Genomic DNA, 19,120 nt, shown 5'->3' with positions numbered 1-19,120 from the left:
TTTTTTTCCGAAATTACCGCAGATTTTCCGCAAATTTGGCCCGAGACGCGTCACGTGACGTCACCACAAGACACGTTCAGCCGAAGCCCTCTTCGATTCAGGTGCGTCGAACGTGAGTACAGCTGAAAGGTCTCACTTACGTTACTGACAAACGTCACCATGAAAAAACGTGCAAAACAATTTAATGCAATTGTAATTTCACCAATTGAAAAAAAAAAGTACAAAAATCAGTGAATCTGCCGATTATCTCATCGATTATTCAGATTAAAAGGACAATTTTGATTTTCTACATTTAGCTTTAAAGCAGGAGTTAAATCACTACATTAAAAATGCTAAAGAAAAGAAAAACAAAAGCAGAGAGTAAGTGTTGAATGGTAAGAGGTTGAATGTTCTGCAGTAACACACACGTTCACTCGTCTGAACACAGTCACGTGTTACTTTATTCTGTAAATGTAGCACACGTCTTACATTTATATACAATTACACTTTCTAACCCCGTTACAGTTCCTGTCTCATAAACACGCACCGTTCGGATGGTTGAGCCAGAAGCAGATGCAGACGCAGATGCAGATGAGGACATTTATTTAAAGAAACGTACTAAGAAACAAACACACTATGAAAACTTGACTAAACACACTGTGGCAAGAAACAACCATCGAGACATGAACAACGGGAGTCTAAGACAACGAAAGACCAACTAATGGTGCAGACAAGGACTATTTATACCCACGAGTGCTCATTAACCAAAACGTGAATCAGGTGCAGGTGGTCATGTGACAACTAGTGCAGTGCAGTGGCTGATGGGAAGTGGAGTCCAGAGTTTCCCGATACGTGACAATACGATAAAGGGATGCCATTTATAAAAAAAAAATTAAAAAAAAAACTTGCCCGTACAACCCTTCATCGTATGCCTTATTTTTTCAGATTTTAGAAAAAACATCACGTCTTTTAGCCACTGGGAGATAGATGGGTATTTAGCAGACTTCCGATGCAACAGTAGGGAACGTCTTGCTAGAAGGGATGTGAAAGCAATAACATCCTTTTGTATCGAGCTCGATGGAACTGAGTCATCAGGAATCCCAGTGAAGAATTTCTAACGTTTTCGGATGTAAAGGTAAACGTGTCATTTCTGTGCTGAAGAAAACACGTCTGGAACACGTTAAACAGCACACGTTTGCACATCTGTCGCGGCGTCTGACAAGACGAGCCACGTTAATACGCTTACCAGTTTGTTTGAAGCGTTTAATATCAAACATTCTCATGTTTTGGACGATTTGGATCGCGCGCTTTTCCCCCGGCAGCTCACGCTGTGACGGAGGATATCCACAGTGATGTCACAGACCCAACCAATCCATAATGACATTCGCTGTCGGTTATTTTAATTAGCGATTATCATCGATTTTATAGATTACTTGTTGCAGTCCTAGTCCGCTGTGATCTTATAATAGATAATACTAGATACATTTGACTACATTCAAGATATTCAAGATGGCCAAAGTTATATGTCCACAATGTCATTTTTGCAGCGCAATAGAATAAGACAATTTAGACACAGGATATGTACATTATATAGACAAAAGTGCATGTGGACAGCTGATCATCACACCCATATGTGCTTGTTGAGCATCCCAGTCCAGATGTGTTCCCCCTTTGCTATTATAATAAGCTCCACTCTTCTGGGAAGGCTTTCCACTGGATTCTGGAGCGTGGCAACACTTTGGAGAAGGAACACATGTGGGTGCGATCGTCAGCGTCAATATACTTTTGGCCTATATATACAGTGTATATGCTTAAGGAGACGCCGGTAGAAGGACACAGACAGGCAGTTAGACTTGAAATAAGGATGAAAGTTTTATTGAGAGAAATTCTGCTGCCCAGTGCACGCTGCACACTTTACCTGAAAGCCTGTACAGTCCAGACGCAGTTCTCATTTTCAGTTCTCAAAGGCAGATTTAAACATTTAAACAGATGAGGCTTTAGCTGGAAGCAATTTTGTAAAGCACTTGTAACCAATTAAAATCAGTAATACGTCTTAAATGCTGGTTGTTTGATAACCAGTAATTTCACACCGTTACTTCGCTGTGAACCTGTGCCGTGATCTTATGTGATTTTCCATCAAAGGTATCATTGTTCTCCCGAGCTAAGTATGCTGCAGTTTGAGAACAAAAAAAGGCTTAGCTTAACTCAGCAAACTTTCACACGGTGAGCACTGAGAGACCAGGTAGACCCGGGCTTCGCAAATTGTTTTAGTCAGTGAAAAGTAAAAAAAAAATATTCAGTACAGATTTATTTCGCAAACAAAGTGTTTTAATTTTTAACTAAGCACATAATTTAAATAGATCTGGAAAGGTGGAAAGTTCATTTAGACAAAAAAAAAACAAAAAACTTTAGCAATAATTCAGCTTGTCGTAGTTGGAGAAAGAAGGGTTGTGTGTTTGATCCCAGGAAAACGTTACACACAGTGAAGCACGGTGGTGGGAGCATCATGATATGGAGCTGCTTCTCTGCAAACGTTACTGGGGGAATAACACATCCTCGAAGGAAGCATGAACGGTGAGATGTACCCAGGCATATTAGAGGAGAATCATAATAATCGTATTAGCCAAGAACTTGAAATGCTTACATTGCTGATTACCATTCTACCACATGGTACAACAACTAAGATCAGACAATGAGAAGATGTAGTAAGGCTCTCCCGTGGACTGTAAGACCTCAAAGCCAGACATCTCTTAGCAGGGACTTCTATGTGTTGTGCATTATTGTCACTACTGCTTTTGGGAAATTAATATAAATATAGATATATTTTTGAATGTAGTATCGCTTGAATTGAAATTTCATACCTAAAAAAAATCAAACCTTGCTCATTATGTAAAAAAGTAGTGTACCGAGCCTAAACATGCAGTCCGAGCACCGTGCACATGGCAACACTCAAAGAGCGCATCTCCTCCTCATACATATGCAAAAAAATTATTTTAAAAAGCATAGGTGAAGAAGGGTGCGGAGGTTAAATGTGCGACTGATTACATATTCTGTCAAATTTTTGTATAATTCTGTGTCTCTCCAAACCATTAGACGCCATGTTGCCAGGCGTGTATTTTTCCCACACACTTTGGCTAGATTTGAACTGTAAGTTATTTTTTATTCATAGCTATTTTAAATTTATGACAAATGTGTAATAATGCGATACCACTTTAGGACTCGGTGAAGGAAGTATTTAGGCAATCTGCATCTTTGAATACTTGTCGATGGAATGCTTCGACATGCACATCTGGCATTCCTGGTGATAGCACACATGTCAAAAACACACGTATGAATTTTTCTGACGTCTGACAAAAACGCGTTAAACAGGACCATTGTGACAATGCCAATTTTCCAAAGTTTATAAAAGACAGACTTTCAAAACTTGCCGTAGTAATTTGCAATCGAAAGACTTGCGGAATTGATTTCAGATCATATAGGTCACTGGACGATAGGCATTGGATTTTTTTTTTTTTTTTAAGAAAGCAGGAATGCTTTAGGCGGCACAGGCTATGACTTTGGTGTGATGCTTACTGCTATTGCCCAAATGTACTTCCTGGTAACTTCCTGGTATTCCTGTCCAGGAAGACAGATCTAATTCTGAAGCAGCGCAAGATAAAATTAACTGCATCTTATTCACTATATTACACTAAATCATACTGAACATCATTTTTAAAAGTCAGTAAAATAATATAGAGTTTAATTGCACACCAAAGTAGATTCTGTACGCAGCCATCTTTTCATTTAAACCAGTTATCAAAATAATCAAATTTTGTGTGTTCACTTGCTCAGTTTTGTAAATCCAGGCGAGGTCATTCCTGGAGCAGATATATTTTACAGTACCATTTAAAAAATTTTTTTTTTTTTGCACATATGAGCCTTTCCAGGTGAGGACACTTTAACATTTTGTACACTCGTATTTAGTGCCACACTGGAATTCTGTGTCCGTCATACCTGTAGACCAACAGCGATGACATCAGCCAGCAGAAAAACATGGCTCATGAGAGGGTATACTCCACCCACAACCCCAGCTAAAGCATTCAGCTCCTTCTTTCTCCTGAATCACAGACCCCCTAAAAACCCTCTCAAAGTATGCATTCATAGTAAACAACTCTCTAGTGCATTACCTGCTTTTTCCAAATACATAACTCATTAATGTGCTGAGCATATACATCATGACTTCAGAACTTTTCTTCATCTTTTTGTTTTCATATTTCTAATATAGTGTGTAACCTGTATAACCCGAACACATGAATGGACCAAGAAAAGTATCCTAAAACACCTATGTAAGTATATCCTTCCTGATTAGATTGTAGAAAGTCTGTGTCCACGGCAAAATATAGGCAGACCATATTAAACGAGAATAATCCATAATCATGAGACAGGGGAAACAGCAAGACCAACGATATACAAAACTCGACCCAAGGCTTAGAATTAATAAATGCATGATAAGGCTTTGGAAAGGTACCATGATGCGGCAGGGAATAAATAAACAAAACTAATCAAGGATAAAACACAAAACAGCTGGACACAATTGTGTAAATCACCAATTACAAGACTGGGGCGGAGACGGGACTAAATCAGAAAAAAATTACATGGCGACATTAACAAAACTAACATGAAAATAGGATCGTTCTGGGAATTGTAAAACACGCTGAGAGGGGAAATTCATCTTGGAACACCTCTTAACGCAGAGCTCCTAAAGCATGATAATGTCGATGGGAACGGGGTGCCCTGGGCAAAATGCCCAAACATGGCGGAAGGACTAGAGGCTGGCATTGCTAGATAGGAGTTTTGCTGTTAATTGGTGGCATCCTGGGAGACACCGCTGCATGAAGTGGACACAAGTCAGCAGGTCAGGACATGTAGATCAAAGTCCACATTATCTGCAGAGTCGGGAGGAGGGAGAGCAACAGCACAATGCTCCGCAGAGTCACGAGGCAGGGCAACAAAGACAACGTCATCCACGAGAGCAGCGGGAGGCAAATCGATGATTCCCTCAGCAGGTGGCAGGGCAACAGTGTCCTCTGTTTAATCAGCAGGAAGTGGAGCAAATATGACATCCGGAGTGGATGTAGGTAGGTGGAGGTGGAGCGATGATGTCCTCTGTGGTGTCTGGTGGAGGAAGAGCAACGACATCCTCTGTAAAGGCAATAGGAGGCGGAGTAACGGCATACGATGATATGTTACTGCAGCGTCTGGAGGAGGCAGAACTTTTTCTGACCTCCCACTGCATTCAGTCATCTTTCCTTTGTGGACACCTGACACAAGATGACTGTCTGTGTGCGTGGGGGTCAGAGATTGGTTGCTCCCTCCCAAAAAATTTCTAGAAAGGTACCTGGAGACAGGGAGAGAGCCATCATATGATGCCAGAATATCCAGGGGGGATGTCAGTAGGAAATTCTTAGATTCATACGGAGGCATTGAGAGAGAGGGGGTGCAACTTACTTGAGTTTAAATCGGGATAATGAGGTCTCTCCATATGACTCACGGGTGATGAGGCAGCTTTCAGGGTTGCAAGTGATGGCAATTTCCCTGTTCCAGCAATACCACCACTTTCTGTCATTAACCCGCTGTGCCTCGCACCGCTCACACTGAGTTGTTGCGTCTGTCGCTGGCAGAGTCCTCTGTAAGATGTGGGAGAGAGAGGCTGGATGCAAGTGTGTAAACTCAGTGTGTGTTTTATTCAGGCAAAGAATCAGAATCAGTGTCCACGGTAAGGCTCAAAACATATGCATACAACATTGACAATCACTTAGGAAACCAGGTGAGGGTCAAAACAAGGAAGAATAACAATATACAAAACTCCACAAAAATAAGTCTCCGCAACAGTGTCATGACACAACAGGGTATTAATCGACAAACTAATCAAGGGCGAAACACAAAACAGTAAGACACAATTGGGTAAAACACCAAAAAAAAAACACATGGCGATGATGTGAACGCAGTGCTCGTGCTGGGAACCGCAATGCATGCTGAGACAGGCAATTCATGACACCTTGGCTTAATTTTAAGGAGGAGAACACTGGCACTTCTCCTTCCCAGAGAGGAATTTCAGAACCACGTCCAAATCCTAGCATATGGGTTCTACACCCCTCCCACAATAACATCAAAATAAACCAATGGAAGTCCCAGATACATAGACGTATCACATGATATGAACAGGTGTTCATCTTCTGGAGTAGGATGTGTGAAAGTAAATGCTGCCCGGCAGTCATAAGGATCAGTCATCGGCTCTTCCTTGTGCTCAGAAGTCTGCAGAATAACAAACAGCATTGACCCCGTGATGTGACAACCACCAACACTGACCTGGAAATACACACAGACACATAGCATCAGAGGTGACAAGCTATATTTTGATGTTACACCCTTCCTACTGGACAGACCACACAGGCAGAGCACTGTTTAAGTGTCAGGGGAAGAATGTTAGACAACTTTCATCTCCTGATGGAAAAGTGTGGTGGGGAAATAGGAGGACCTGGGGTGGAGGCTCCCATGGGACGCACTGTTATCTCGAGGACAGGCGCAGGCTTGTTTCAAATAATAATGATGGATGGATGTAAAGCAGGAATCACTGCTGCCCACACAGGAGACTGGCAAGGCTATACAGGGCAACAATGCTGTCACATGTGTATATATATATATATATATATATATATATATATATATATATATATATATATATATATATATATATATATATATAAGAAGATTCTTTGGTGATTCAGACTAATGTACCTCAGTGCTGGGAATTCCTTTCTAACTGTAAAGTTACCTACAGCCAAGTGAGAGTTAAAGGTAATTAACAAATATTTTCTTCTCCACTCTGAAAAACTTTGCTTTAAAATCTAGTTACCCCGTGGTTGCCATTAAAACATAGCAAATAAAGTCAAAATGTGTTCGCAATAGACTCGAGTTTTAAACCCCTGCTAATACAGGTCATTGACACTGAAACCACCAAAAACCCAGGATGAAAAGAAAGTAATAAACCGGAAAGACACCATGATAATATTTTCCCCATGTGCTCAGGGGTACTTAACATAAAAGAAGCCCAAGAAACACTGGCTGAAGAAGGGACTTTCTATTATATAGCTTTAGAGCATTAAAATAAAGTTATTTGAAGTGTATGCTTAAAATGATTGGGTGTACAAAATCAAGTGAAACCCTTTATAGTCTTTTAAAATGAGGGATAGAGGAAGCAGCCAGCTGCAGAATGAGTACAGAGCCTTTTATATTGGGGAATAATGTTCACCACTCCATTTACACCATCATCTTCAATCCTGCCGGCTTCTTTGTGTTGCTGTGACACTAATCCTGTCCCTGTTTTTTGATCTCTAGTTCTTACAACAACATGGCCTTTGCAAAATAACAAATGTGAGGGTTTGTCTTCCTCCTGCTACACCAAAGACCACAGGCTGATTTCTAAGAGCACAGGGGTGAATAGACGGTGCTGTTTGTGTTCAAGGCGTTCCCCTTATTGATTTTATATATCGTTCATGTTTCAGCACAGTCAAGCAGGGTGGGGAAACCATAACAGATAAGCAGCGGCGGGTGAATATCATAACACGGTATCACATCAAAGAGCCGGGATTCCTCCTGTACAACCTTAGGTGGACCAAGGAAGGCTAAGCCAGGGACCAGGATTGAAGGGACTCAGGAAAGTGCTGGGAAAGTAACACTTGCCGTCTTCTGTTTCAACTGTCCACATAAACACAGATGCCATCTTCTTGCCAGGAACTGTTTGGATAGCTTTTACATAATGCTTCAAAGCAGCCTCCAGCCTAAGATCAACTGTGAGAATGGCATACTCAGATGAACCTAATTGAAAGCAGGGTCACATCACACTGCCCATGACTTCATCTGCAGATTTTGGCCAGTGAGGCGATAGATGTGTTTGCTGATAAGTGGAGTTTCAGCCAAGAGTGTGGTTTAAGTTAGTGAGACAAAACCAGACTGTCAGCAAGGCTGTACCACATACACGTGCAACGAAAGTACAAAGGCTGGAAAAATAGAGAAATAAAGAGAACCTCTGACAGTTTAAATGGTGCTAAAACTTTGCTGAGGCTTAAACTGGGTCTGAAAGTCAAGGGTACAGGCCACTTGGCAACCCATCAAGGCTTAGCAACAAACATTATGTCATTATGTTACCATGTTAATAATAATTCATCCCTAATAACATAACAGTCATGCTAGGAGCCTTCGGATCACAGGGTGTATTGCTGTTCAATGTGCAAGCTGTCCCATCCATCTTCTACCACTTACTCCTTTTCAGGGTCACAGGGAACCTGGAGTCTATCCCAGGGAGCATCAGGCACAAGGCAGGGTACACCCTGGACAGGGTGCCAATCCATCGCAGGGCACAATCACATACATACACATTCATACACTTTAGACACACCAATCAGCCTACCGTGCATGTCTTTGGACTGGGGGAGGAAACCGGAGTACCCGGAGGAAACCCCCGCAGCACGGGGAGAACATGCAAACTCCACACACAGGAACACGGTGGGAATCAAACCCCCGACCCTGGAGGTGTGAGGCGAACGTGCTAACCACTAGCAAGCTGTCCCTTGAACACTTTATAACATAACTTTATTTGTGCCTTGTAATCTCGCATAGGCACTTTCTTTGGTATATGTGTATGGGTATATGAGCCTAATTGGCTCAGTGGTTAAGGCTCTTGGTTACTGATCAGAAGGTTGGGGTTTAAGCCCCAGCACTGCTGACTTGCCCACTGTAAGGTCATTAACCCTCTCTAATCCTGGGCTGTTGTATCATGGCTGGCTCTATCTCCAGCAGGTGAATTAAATGATTTCACTGTAATCTTTATGTCACAAATAAAGCCTACCATTGCACCATCAGGTAAGGTGTGACTTTCCTATCATCAGCACGGTGGTGTTGCTCAGTAACGATATTTAGGTTTTCATTGTTTCACATGAATGTTAACGGGTTTGAATCCAACAGAAACAAGTCTGTCACTGAAAGAAAACGTCTAGCTGTTTTTCCGAAGAAAGAAACCACCTTTGTGTCCCTACCTTGCTGAAAAGACCAACCTGGTCTGACCAGCTACCAGCTGCCAAAGCACAGACTGAGCTGGTCAAGCTAGACCATTTTTTTGCCAACTAGTAAGTCCTGGGAGATGGAAGTGTTTTCATAATTTCAGCTGCTAAATCTACTGCAGTACTGTGAAGCACTATTCAAACTTATTTTAATCTAACAACCAAAGAAGCTGATTAGAAGTGACCAAATTTTCAAATGTTTAATGAAACTTTAATCAGAATCTGGATCATCTTGTCCTGGAATGTAGTCTTTGTTACTGACCCCAGGATTTGAGACTACCCCAAATCTTGCACTAAAATTACCTTCAGAATGTAGATGAAAGCAGCAGCGCAGGTCTGGCTTTAAAACGTTTGAGGTGCACTCCATTAATTGCATTTGGAGACATATGGTCCTGCCTGTGAGGACTGGGTCATGTGATGCCAAGGCGAGAATGGCTGCCCACTACAGGTATTTGCCATGTGTCTGTGTCAGAAAATAGTCCGAAACCAATCATCAGAAACATAAAATAAAGGCATGAAGCAGAAAAGCACTACAGTGTGAAAAGTGTTTATTCTTCTTCTTCAAGACGGGATCCCAAGGAAGCTTCAGCCGACCAGTTATGCACAATTAACCTGGTTAAGGTCTGCGAGCAGCAGCAGGTGTCCTCTTCATTTTTTTAGCCTGTGGTTTGTGAACATCTACGAAGAAACAGAAACAGGTCAGTGGGGAACATGCAGACGGAGCTCCTTTTTCTTTATTTCCATGCAATTTATACCTCTTGCCACTCAGACATACCTCCCTGCTTTTTTCGTCCAGCTGTTTATTTGCTAAAACATACCAGGAAGTGGAATTCCAAACAATGGGCAGGACATGTAAACCCAAGCTTCTCCGGTCAGCTCCTACTCACTCGTGGAGGGAAGAAGAAGAGACAGAGGAAAGCAACAAGGGAAAGAATTCCTTAAGAAAAGAAGCATGTGGAATCTTAGGCACTAAGACTGTAGGTAGGATTTAGGTGCTAACAGGCCTCACGTAGTTCAAACATACATAGAGACAATGGCAATAAAGACAGAGGAAGGCAATAATGTGCATATCAATTAAAAATTATACTAAGCATTGGATCGAGGACTTTTGGATTCCCTAATCGGATTCTGATTAACCCCAAACAGAGATGTTTCTGTAGGATTTTCTACATCTTCTTGGTTTCAACTGTTTGCTGAAGCTGTGGTCCACAAATTGCATAGAAAGCATGTACAGATCTTATTGTCGGAAGGTATCGATCAGGAGAGGGGGGACAAAAGAATTTCCAAAACATTAGATGTACCGTATAACAAAATAAAGGCCATCAACAAGTGGAGAAAATGGGGCACCATGATGACAACACCAAGAACAAGACGTCCATCCAAAATAGACAAAAGGACAAGAAGAGAACATATCAGAGAGGCTACCAACAGACACAACATGGCAACATTATAGGTGATGCAAGAACATCTGACATGTACTACTCCCTGCATGTGACAAAAATCTCTTGTATCTCGTGTGAAGAATCTCATGTGAGGAATCTCATGAGAAGAATCTCATGTGAAGAATCTCATGTGAAGAATCTCATGAGAAGAATCTCATGTCTGGGCGGTGGGGGAGGGGGGCCAGATGGAAGCTTGTTCTCATGTTAAAAACGTCCAAGCACACCTACATTTTGCAAAAGCCATGTGGCAAAATGTGTTATGATGAGACCAACAAGGAATTCTAAAAGATATGTTTTCTGCAAAAAACAAGGCAAAGAACACCATACAGTGCCCACAGTGAAGCATGGTGGTGGCAGCAGGAGTGTGTATACGTTTCATCCCCACGGAATCACTTACTGTATCGTATAACACATGTCCAGTCTGTATAAAATACAGCTTGTTTACTATGGAGGTGATAACCAAAGTAGACGACCAAGTTCAGCCATCGACTGTTTTCGGAACATTTACATTTTATCTGTGAACACGACTGCCTTGATTTAGTACTTGTTATTTATATGAAATTATATATATATTTTTAAACATTTATAAGAACTGCAAAAGAGACCACAAATTGTATTTTTTTTTAAACATCGAGTCCAACTTTTCATCTGTTTTGGTTCAAGTGTTTTCCCCAATTGCGCAAATGGGTTTTAAAACGTTGGATTCACATTTACAGAGTAATATCACATTATGCTTGAATCATTTTTACATTTGCTGAAGCAGAGGATTTGTTTATAACCACGGTCATTAATTACAGTATATGACCATGTAACCACAGGTTGGTGTGGGTGTAATTGCGGAGTAAAAGTGAATCGGTTGGATATTATTTGGCGTAATAAATGTAACAGTTAGAAGTAGCTCACAGTATAACAGACAGAGCAAAAATAAATAGGCGTGAAACTGTAATGCTTTGGATTGGGGATATAGTGTGTTTAATTGTTTTTTTAAAGTGGAAAAAGGGATGATAGTTCACCGGGTTGCTATCATTCACATGGTGTATATCATGTGTGTAGTTTATAATCAATTTATTTTTAATAACTTAGATGAGCGTCACAGAACATAGTCCTTAATGATGGGGGAAATGGGGGAAAACCCACCAGCATAGTAGCTGACGCAGGTTTCGTCAGTTCTTCGTTCCGGTATCTGTTTGATCGAACATGTTGTTAGATTGCTGGATTGTTTGGCCAGACTGGATTTAATGGATATAAACTGTCAGTTTCCCGGACACCGAGCACTGAGCACTTTGGGGAGCTTTCCTGAACCTTGCAACATTTGAAGTGCTCTTCACAGTTCGGTAACCTCTTCAAACAATCCACAGTATTCTGAGGAGCAGGACACACACGAGCACACATATAAATTCAGGCTATTTTTAAACACTGGCTCCTTACCAGGGAAGTCAGCTACCCCCAGGAGTGTTTGACCAAATGTGTTCAGCTGATCACTTTGACAGACTAATTGTTTCCTGTTGTCAATTTAAAGAAAGCAGCCAGAGCTACACCGACAATGCTCAATTCAGTCGTTTGTCCAGCTAACACCTCCGAGGAACTCAAATGCATCTACTTGAATTCTCACAGGCTTAGAACCCTAACCCTAACCTGGCCCCATTAATTGGATGGAAAATATCTTGTAAAGAGCTGGAACATTTTGGTGCCTTAAAGTTTGTCTCTCTTGAACATGCGAGTTGGCAGTGTGAAACTGTTTCTCTGCAACGCTCTGTTTTGTTTTGTTTTTTTTTTCTTTGCAAAAAAAAAAAAAAAAGAAGGATCCATTTAACAACCAATCTAAATCAAATTAAACATTTTCCTTACTCTATGCCTTATGAAAATCTCATTAGAAGCAGCAAAGTAGCGGCTTGGAATATACCGTATTCAAAAGGTGATGCAGCCATTTAAGACTTTAAAACAGTTATATAAACATATGAAGCCGTAGACAAGCCCCAGTCAGGGAGGCAAGTATGCATAAATGGGTATTAAATGCTATCAGTGGTAGTTTAGGAGCACTAAATCAAATGAACCACTATTTATCTCATAGAACATAAACATGTGGGTCTTTAAGACAGCTGTGGGATCTCTGCTAAAAGTATTACCACAGCCACATTCTTTGCCATGTCTAAATGAGAAATCCTGAAGCAAAACAACACACAAAACCATTGCAGGCTTGATCATTTTCCTATAGCAGCAGGACCCAAAGTGATTTGTTCTTTATTTAAATTAGTTAACCATGAAAACACAGACCCGAACTGCCATTTATTATCATTTGTTCCTCGTTAAATTCTGAATAATAAGTGATTTGTTCTTGCCATTACATAAACTGTTTATGGAAGAGCTAAGAGCGTATCGCTTAGATAGCGTCCTCATTGGATGAGTTTAGGTGAAATAAGAAATAAAGCATCCTGTGATTTCTTATTCAGACAATTCTTATTTGAGCAAATAATTTGTCAAGATAACAACTTAGTATGTTGAAATAATGAGTCAAAATAACAACTAACCCAGTCTAAGCTCTTAGTTAGCTTCCTCACTGGACGGGTTTCAGTAAAATTAGCAATAAAGAATTCCGTCATCCACAGACGTAATGCCATTATCTGTTCAAAGAATCCACCAAGGAACGGCTCGAAAAGAAGAAATGTGGGGTTATGGAACGGCCGAGTCAAAGTCCGGATTTGAATCCCATTGAAATGTTGTGGGGGAGACGTGAAACGGGCAGAACATGCAAGAAAACCCTCAAACATCTTGCAGCTGAAAGAATATTGCATGGAAGAGTGGTCAAAAATTCCAGCAAGCCAGATGGACAATTACGCAAAACACCTACAAGAAGTTATTTCTGGTAAAGGGGCAATCCTAGCTTCTGAGCTCAAGGGTGTACTTACTTTTACCCACATAAGAATGTCACATCTATTGATTCTTCTGTTGAATATATGATTGAAAAAGCTCATTTTCCATGTGGTTTTGCTCAAGTATTTCAACTTTATTAAAAGGTGTCATTTCAAAGATGATCAAATGTTTGCTTGTCCAAATATGTAAAAAAAAAAAAAAACAAAACACCAACAATTTCCATGGGGTGTACTTATTTTTTTCATATGACAGTATGTTCTAAATTATTGGAAAATTTTTCAAAATATTTCTGGAAAATTTGTGTGTGAACAACATACGCACTGGTTAAAAAAAATTACTAAAAATGTTTTTTTAGTACAGTCATTATTCACATCATGCAGCCTACTGCACTCTATCAGCTGTCCTGGGGACTTGTATTAGAAGTAATAAGTAATTCATGAAGAGACAGATTCTTGAAATCATTTTCGAGGATGGTCATATTTCTCATACTTGCACATTATAGAGTGGCTTCTGACTGCATTGTTAAAGAGACGCTCGTCAGAGAACCGGCCTCAAGCCAGAGCTGCTTGAAAACCACAAGGCCAAACGCACTTAGCTTCAGGCCACACCACAAAAGCCCGCTGTTCGCCTCTCCGGTAAGTGGCACGCACCCAACATGTTTAGAAAATAGCGGCAACATCCAAAACACACAGCCGGCCCCACTGCTGAAATAAATCTCAATTTCCTCCAGCCTTTTTTTTTTTTTTTTAATAAAATGACTTAGCAATTAAGTGTAATGCCATGCAGTGCCCCGTGCACACTTCCCTTTTATATACAGTCTAATCTCAGCTAGTCATGTTTTACAAATGGAGCACAGGAAATGTCTGCTGTTAGTGTTGCGTGTCACGCCACACACTAACCTTCAGCGGTTGTGACTGTTGTTCCTGGGGTCGTCACGGCCGCGTCAGATTTAATGGAGCTGTCGGGAGAAGCTAAGGTGTGTTGCCAGTCAGTTTCCAAATAATTACCCTTTCCAACAGAGGGCTGATTGTGCTTCAGCTGTGTGGTCCAAACACTCAGCACAGCCTCTAGCCAAAATGTGCAGCTATGATACAGGATGGATGTGTGGCTTCTCGGAGAGATCGTGGAGAGTCTCACCATGCCATCACAATAGAACTCTTCAGTGATCAGTGTCACTGCAACGGCATCCTATATTTTTTCCTTTCCTTTAGAGTCGCAACGAAAAGGAGCTTTTGCTTTTAAAGCACAAACCTTAGAGTTTGGAATGCTGGCTTAAACAGCCTCGCTTCCTGTACCAGGCTTCCAGGAACACACACACACATACACACGCACACGCAGATCACATAACCCTGCACTAACCCTTACACACTCGGCTGTCCATTAGCGTTAGTCTTACTGCTTCAGAGGCTGTGAATATGTGTGGTGTAGGACAGACATAAATCTCAACACCTCACTCAGGATATGTATCACTGGCGGCTTTTCATGGGAAACAGGCAGGACGGAAGAGGCCACTCAGTGCTGGATTACAGAGGAGACAGATTATTACTTTCCCTACATTCCCATGGTCTTCTTCCAGATCAAAAGCGCTGACTGCACTGATTCATCCCTCTGTATAGACTGGATTCTTATAAATCTACAAACAGCACTGACTAAATGTAACATCAAAGCATAGCTACGATGTTAGGAACACATTCGGAAAGGTCACTCTGGTGCACGCGGAGTCAGATGATTTCAATCAGTAGCGCAGCATGTCTATAGCACCTCATCTGGACCTTACTTACATGTGTTCCCATATCTATGCAACAATCACAAGTAAGATTTCACTTACAAGGAATTTGACTTGGCAAGGACGCCATTAACATGGAAATTGAAACAAAGCAGGTAGAGAGGTACTGGGGAAAAGTTTTGTTTTTTTTAAAAAAAGGAAAAAATAAAATAACAGTAAAATAGAATATAAATATGTATATGATAAATGGTCTGCACCATTATAGAGCCTTTTAATCTTAAGTTCTACAAAGTGGTTTACACTGTTGCTCATTCACCCGTTCACACACACGCAAGGTGCTAGCCTGCCATTGGGAGCAACTTGGGGTTCAGTGGCTTTCCCTAGGACACTTTGGCATGTGTGCCAAGGATCGAACCACCAACGCTGCAATTAGTGGACAACCCGCTCTACCACCTGAGCCACAGCCGCCCCACATATGCAGGAGTGATAGAGTCTGGGCCAGATGTCTTCATTGTCTTCTGTTTTCTGTGTCCAGTGCAGGTGAGGATGACTGGCTGATGGGATTGATGTGTAAATGACTAGGGGGTGGTGGTTATGGGTTGGACCATTCAAAACAGCAGGAATTTCTTGGTTGGGGTTTCATTAGCTTGGGGATGACAGCCATATGTCTAACTAACAGATTCCCCTACTGTAGCTTTTCCATAAATATCCTCCATGCTTGAGATGTGAATTCTGACATAATAGCCTCTGGGATATCCTTTGATATGGCCCCTCTGAGATCTAAGGAAGTATCTGAAAATGTGCTGAATCAGACGCATTGCTGTAGGTATGGAAGGAACCGGGAATGAGTCTGAGAGACATTGAAACCGGTCCACCACCACTAAGATGGTTGTTTATTCTTGAGAGCAGGGTAAATATGTGATAAAGGCTGCAGATGTATGGTCATTGCAGGACTGGTGAGGACAGGAGATTGCTGGCAGGAGCACTCTGGTAATGTGGTGTCATTTGTGGAGGGTTTTGGATCTGGTGGATGCAGATCTGTCTGGTTAAGAACAGAGCCCATTATCCTTGTCTTGGGGTGATTCGTTTATCTGTTTTGTGGTATTCAAATTTCTTGTGGTCACTGCAGGCTACGAGTCAGTATTCAGTTAATACTTTTTAGAAACAAGTTGGGTCTTGTATGTGTGTGGGGAGGATCCCTGTGTTTGATGGCTGTCAACAGTGAAACTGTAATTTTCAGCTAATCACACCCTGGAAGCATGGTCATGCCCTGATCTGGAACAACATCATTTTAGCATTCTTGTTTGATACAGCAGCACAAACATGGCCTTGTGGGTGACAGCAGACAACGTTGTCTAGAGGTATTTCTGAGAGTGGGATTATTATTCAAATTTAGGAACTCAGAAGTGCCCACTGAGGGTACATTAGGATCTGTCTCGATATGCAAGGTGGTGGTCCTCTGAGCTCTTTTTCTCATTATGCATTGTTGCTAATAGCTCTTAAATTTGGCTCATGCCCACGGCCAACTCCTCTACATTCCAACACAGTAGAGCTGCACACTTCCACTATACTGCAGCCAGACCCTTTTGTTTCTGCTGCAACAACACAGTAAAGGAGCTTACCCTGTATCTTTTTGGCGGGCTCAGGAACACGCCACTAGTTCCGAGGAAACCATGCAGGCCATCCTTCACTCAGTTGCAGATCCACGTAGACTTCCTTTTCCACATGCACAAACTTAAGAATAAAAAGGGGTTGGAAATATTCTACATAGAGGATTGGTCAAGATTGCCGATAAGGCTATGAAATTGCAGTAAAACTAAACATATTGAGAGACACTAGAAATTTCACCAGAACCCCCGCATCGTGACCTCACCAACTTTACTTGATTTACTTGCTCTTACATCTATTTTACTGTTCACCAGAACTGGGACCTACCGAGTTAATCCGCATATGCTAGAACTGATGGCTCTTATCCCAATTGTCACTGTAAGAAACAGCAATGAGCACTGAAACTTGTTTTTCATGAGGAGATATCCAGCTGGTCAGTGAACCCACAGTGTTTGTATCTATGTACACACTCAGGATCCCAGCACTTGCCAAATGGCAAGTTCACTTCACATGTAGAGGACAATTCAGAGTCGCTTCTCGAGCCACATTTAGACCAACATAATAAAATGGATTATATGCTGTATAAAATTGGTCATATAAAAATATAAAATGTATCCTCTCTTGGGGGGGGTTCTACATCGACTTCACGAAAACAAGAACCATGGTGACAAGTATTGGTAAGTGTAACCCAAATTCCTTTTTAAATGTGAATCAAATATAAACTCACCGTCCACTATATTAGGAACACCTGCACGTTCATGCAGTTATCGGTCAACCATGTGACAGCAACGCAATGCATTGAATCATTCACATACAGGTCAAGAGCTTCAGTTAATGTTCACATCAAACATCAGAACAGGGGAAAATGGTGATCTCAGTGACTCTGCCATGGCGTGGTTGGGTTTCCGTCCTTTGCTTTTTAGAAACTGCTGATCTCCCGGGGTTTTAATGCACAACAGTTTGCACAGAATGTTGGAAAAACACCTTATTGAATTACCACTCTTTATAACCGTGTTGAGCAGAAGAGCATCTCAGAATGCACAGCATGTCAGAACTTGAGGCGGATTGCCTACAACAGCAGAAGGCCACGTCTTCAGGAGTAAACTCCCATCACCCAAGAACAGAACAACAAAACTGGACAGCTGAAGACTGGAAAAATACCAGGAGATGTTTTTCCAGTGTTGGATGAGTTTTGTTGTTGATGTGGTTGTTTTGTTTGCATAATTCTGAGTAAACTCTAGAGACTCTTGTGCACCAACACCCATGTTAAGATTTTGTCACTATTCTGATGTTTGGTGTGAACATTACCTGAAGCTCTTGACCTGTATCTGCATGATTTTATGCACTGCCTTGTTTCAGCTGTTCGATCACTGCATGAATATGGAGGTGTACAGGTGTTCCTAATGAAGTGCAAATAGCGTGTATCTGGGGACATTTACAGTGAGATTGGTTAAAAAAAAAGTTGAATGTGTGAAATGTCAGGGTGAGCATACAAGTGCATACCAGTGTAAGTAAAATGGGCCAAGTGTAATTGCAGAGTTTATCCATGGGAGGGCAGTGTGCTAGGGCCAGCTTGGAGATGTCCTTCCAGCCTTCAGTCCATGCTCGAACGAGAATGAGGCCTTCTGGGAATTAGATCTGTGCTGGACTTTGGCAAAAGTGAAAGAGCGTGATGATCTGTAGGTCCTTTCCCTATTTTTCCCCCCGCCTCGAACGTGTTTTTTTAGATCACGTTTTCAGTAATTATTTCTATTTTCACAGTTAGATGTTTTGACAGAACTTGGAGGCAGCACTCTCTTCAAACGACAATCGAAATAATTGCTGCAGACCACAGAGATGAAAGCCAACAACAAGAATCAATGTTTAGATGTAATCATTTCACGCAGAGGTACTATCCAATTTCGAAAAACGTAAGACACGGCAGCACTGAATATTTACAATTCTGCAGGATTGTTTATTCTTTAAAGACACAGTCTATTACTCTTCTCTAGCACAATAATCTCTAGGCAGCAAGGTTACTCCCAGTGAGAGGCTTCATACGCCTTGGAACAGAGACAAACTGTATGCAAGGTGGGCAGCCACGCGATTTCACGGCTTTAATATGTTCCATATTTTCAAACCCAGCTCAGCAGGACATGATGTGCAGAGTGTGGAGTGTGTGCGGAGTGAAAAACTCTGTGTACCCACATCCGTCCTTCCCCGACCTTCCCAATCACGGCACATGCTCGGCTCGGCTTGGGGGAGACCCCTTGTAGAGCAAGAGGAAAACTGGCAGACTTCAGCGGGCTCTAAACCTTTACCGGTCATTCCTCACATACTGTATCATTCAGAGTGCTAGAGCTCAGTATTTAATGTGCTTAGTGTGCTTGGGTGTGTGTGTTTAATAGCATAGCAAA

General features: G+C 41.5%; 1 long non-coding RNA gene across 1 annotated transcript; it reads right to left on the bottom strand.

The window, feature by feature from the left end:
- Positions 1-5,704: 5,704 nt before the first annotated feature.
- Positions 5,705-17,127, bottom strand: LOC128634941 (uncharacterized). The gene is made up of 3 exons (XR_008397875.1): positions 17,052-17,127; positions 16,739-16,850; positions 5,705-6,327 (listed from the first exon to the last, which is right to left on the bottom strand). It is a non-coding gene; the product is annotated as an uncharacterized LOC128634941 (long non-coding RNA).
- Between the last annotated feature and the right edge of the window lie 1,993 nt (positions 17,128-19,120).

Source organism: Ictalurus punctatus, chromosome 14, assembly GCF_001660625.3.
Source record: "Ictalurus punctatus breed USDA103 chromosome 14, Coco_2.0, whole genome shotgun sequence".
Classification (NCBI taxonomy): Eukaryota; Metazoa; Chordata; class Actinopteri; order Siluriformes; family Ictaluridae; genus Ictalurus; species Ictalurus punctatus.
Note: the sequence above shows the minus strand (reverse complement) of the source record. Positions and strands in the feature narration are given on the sequence as shown.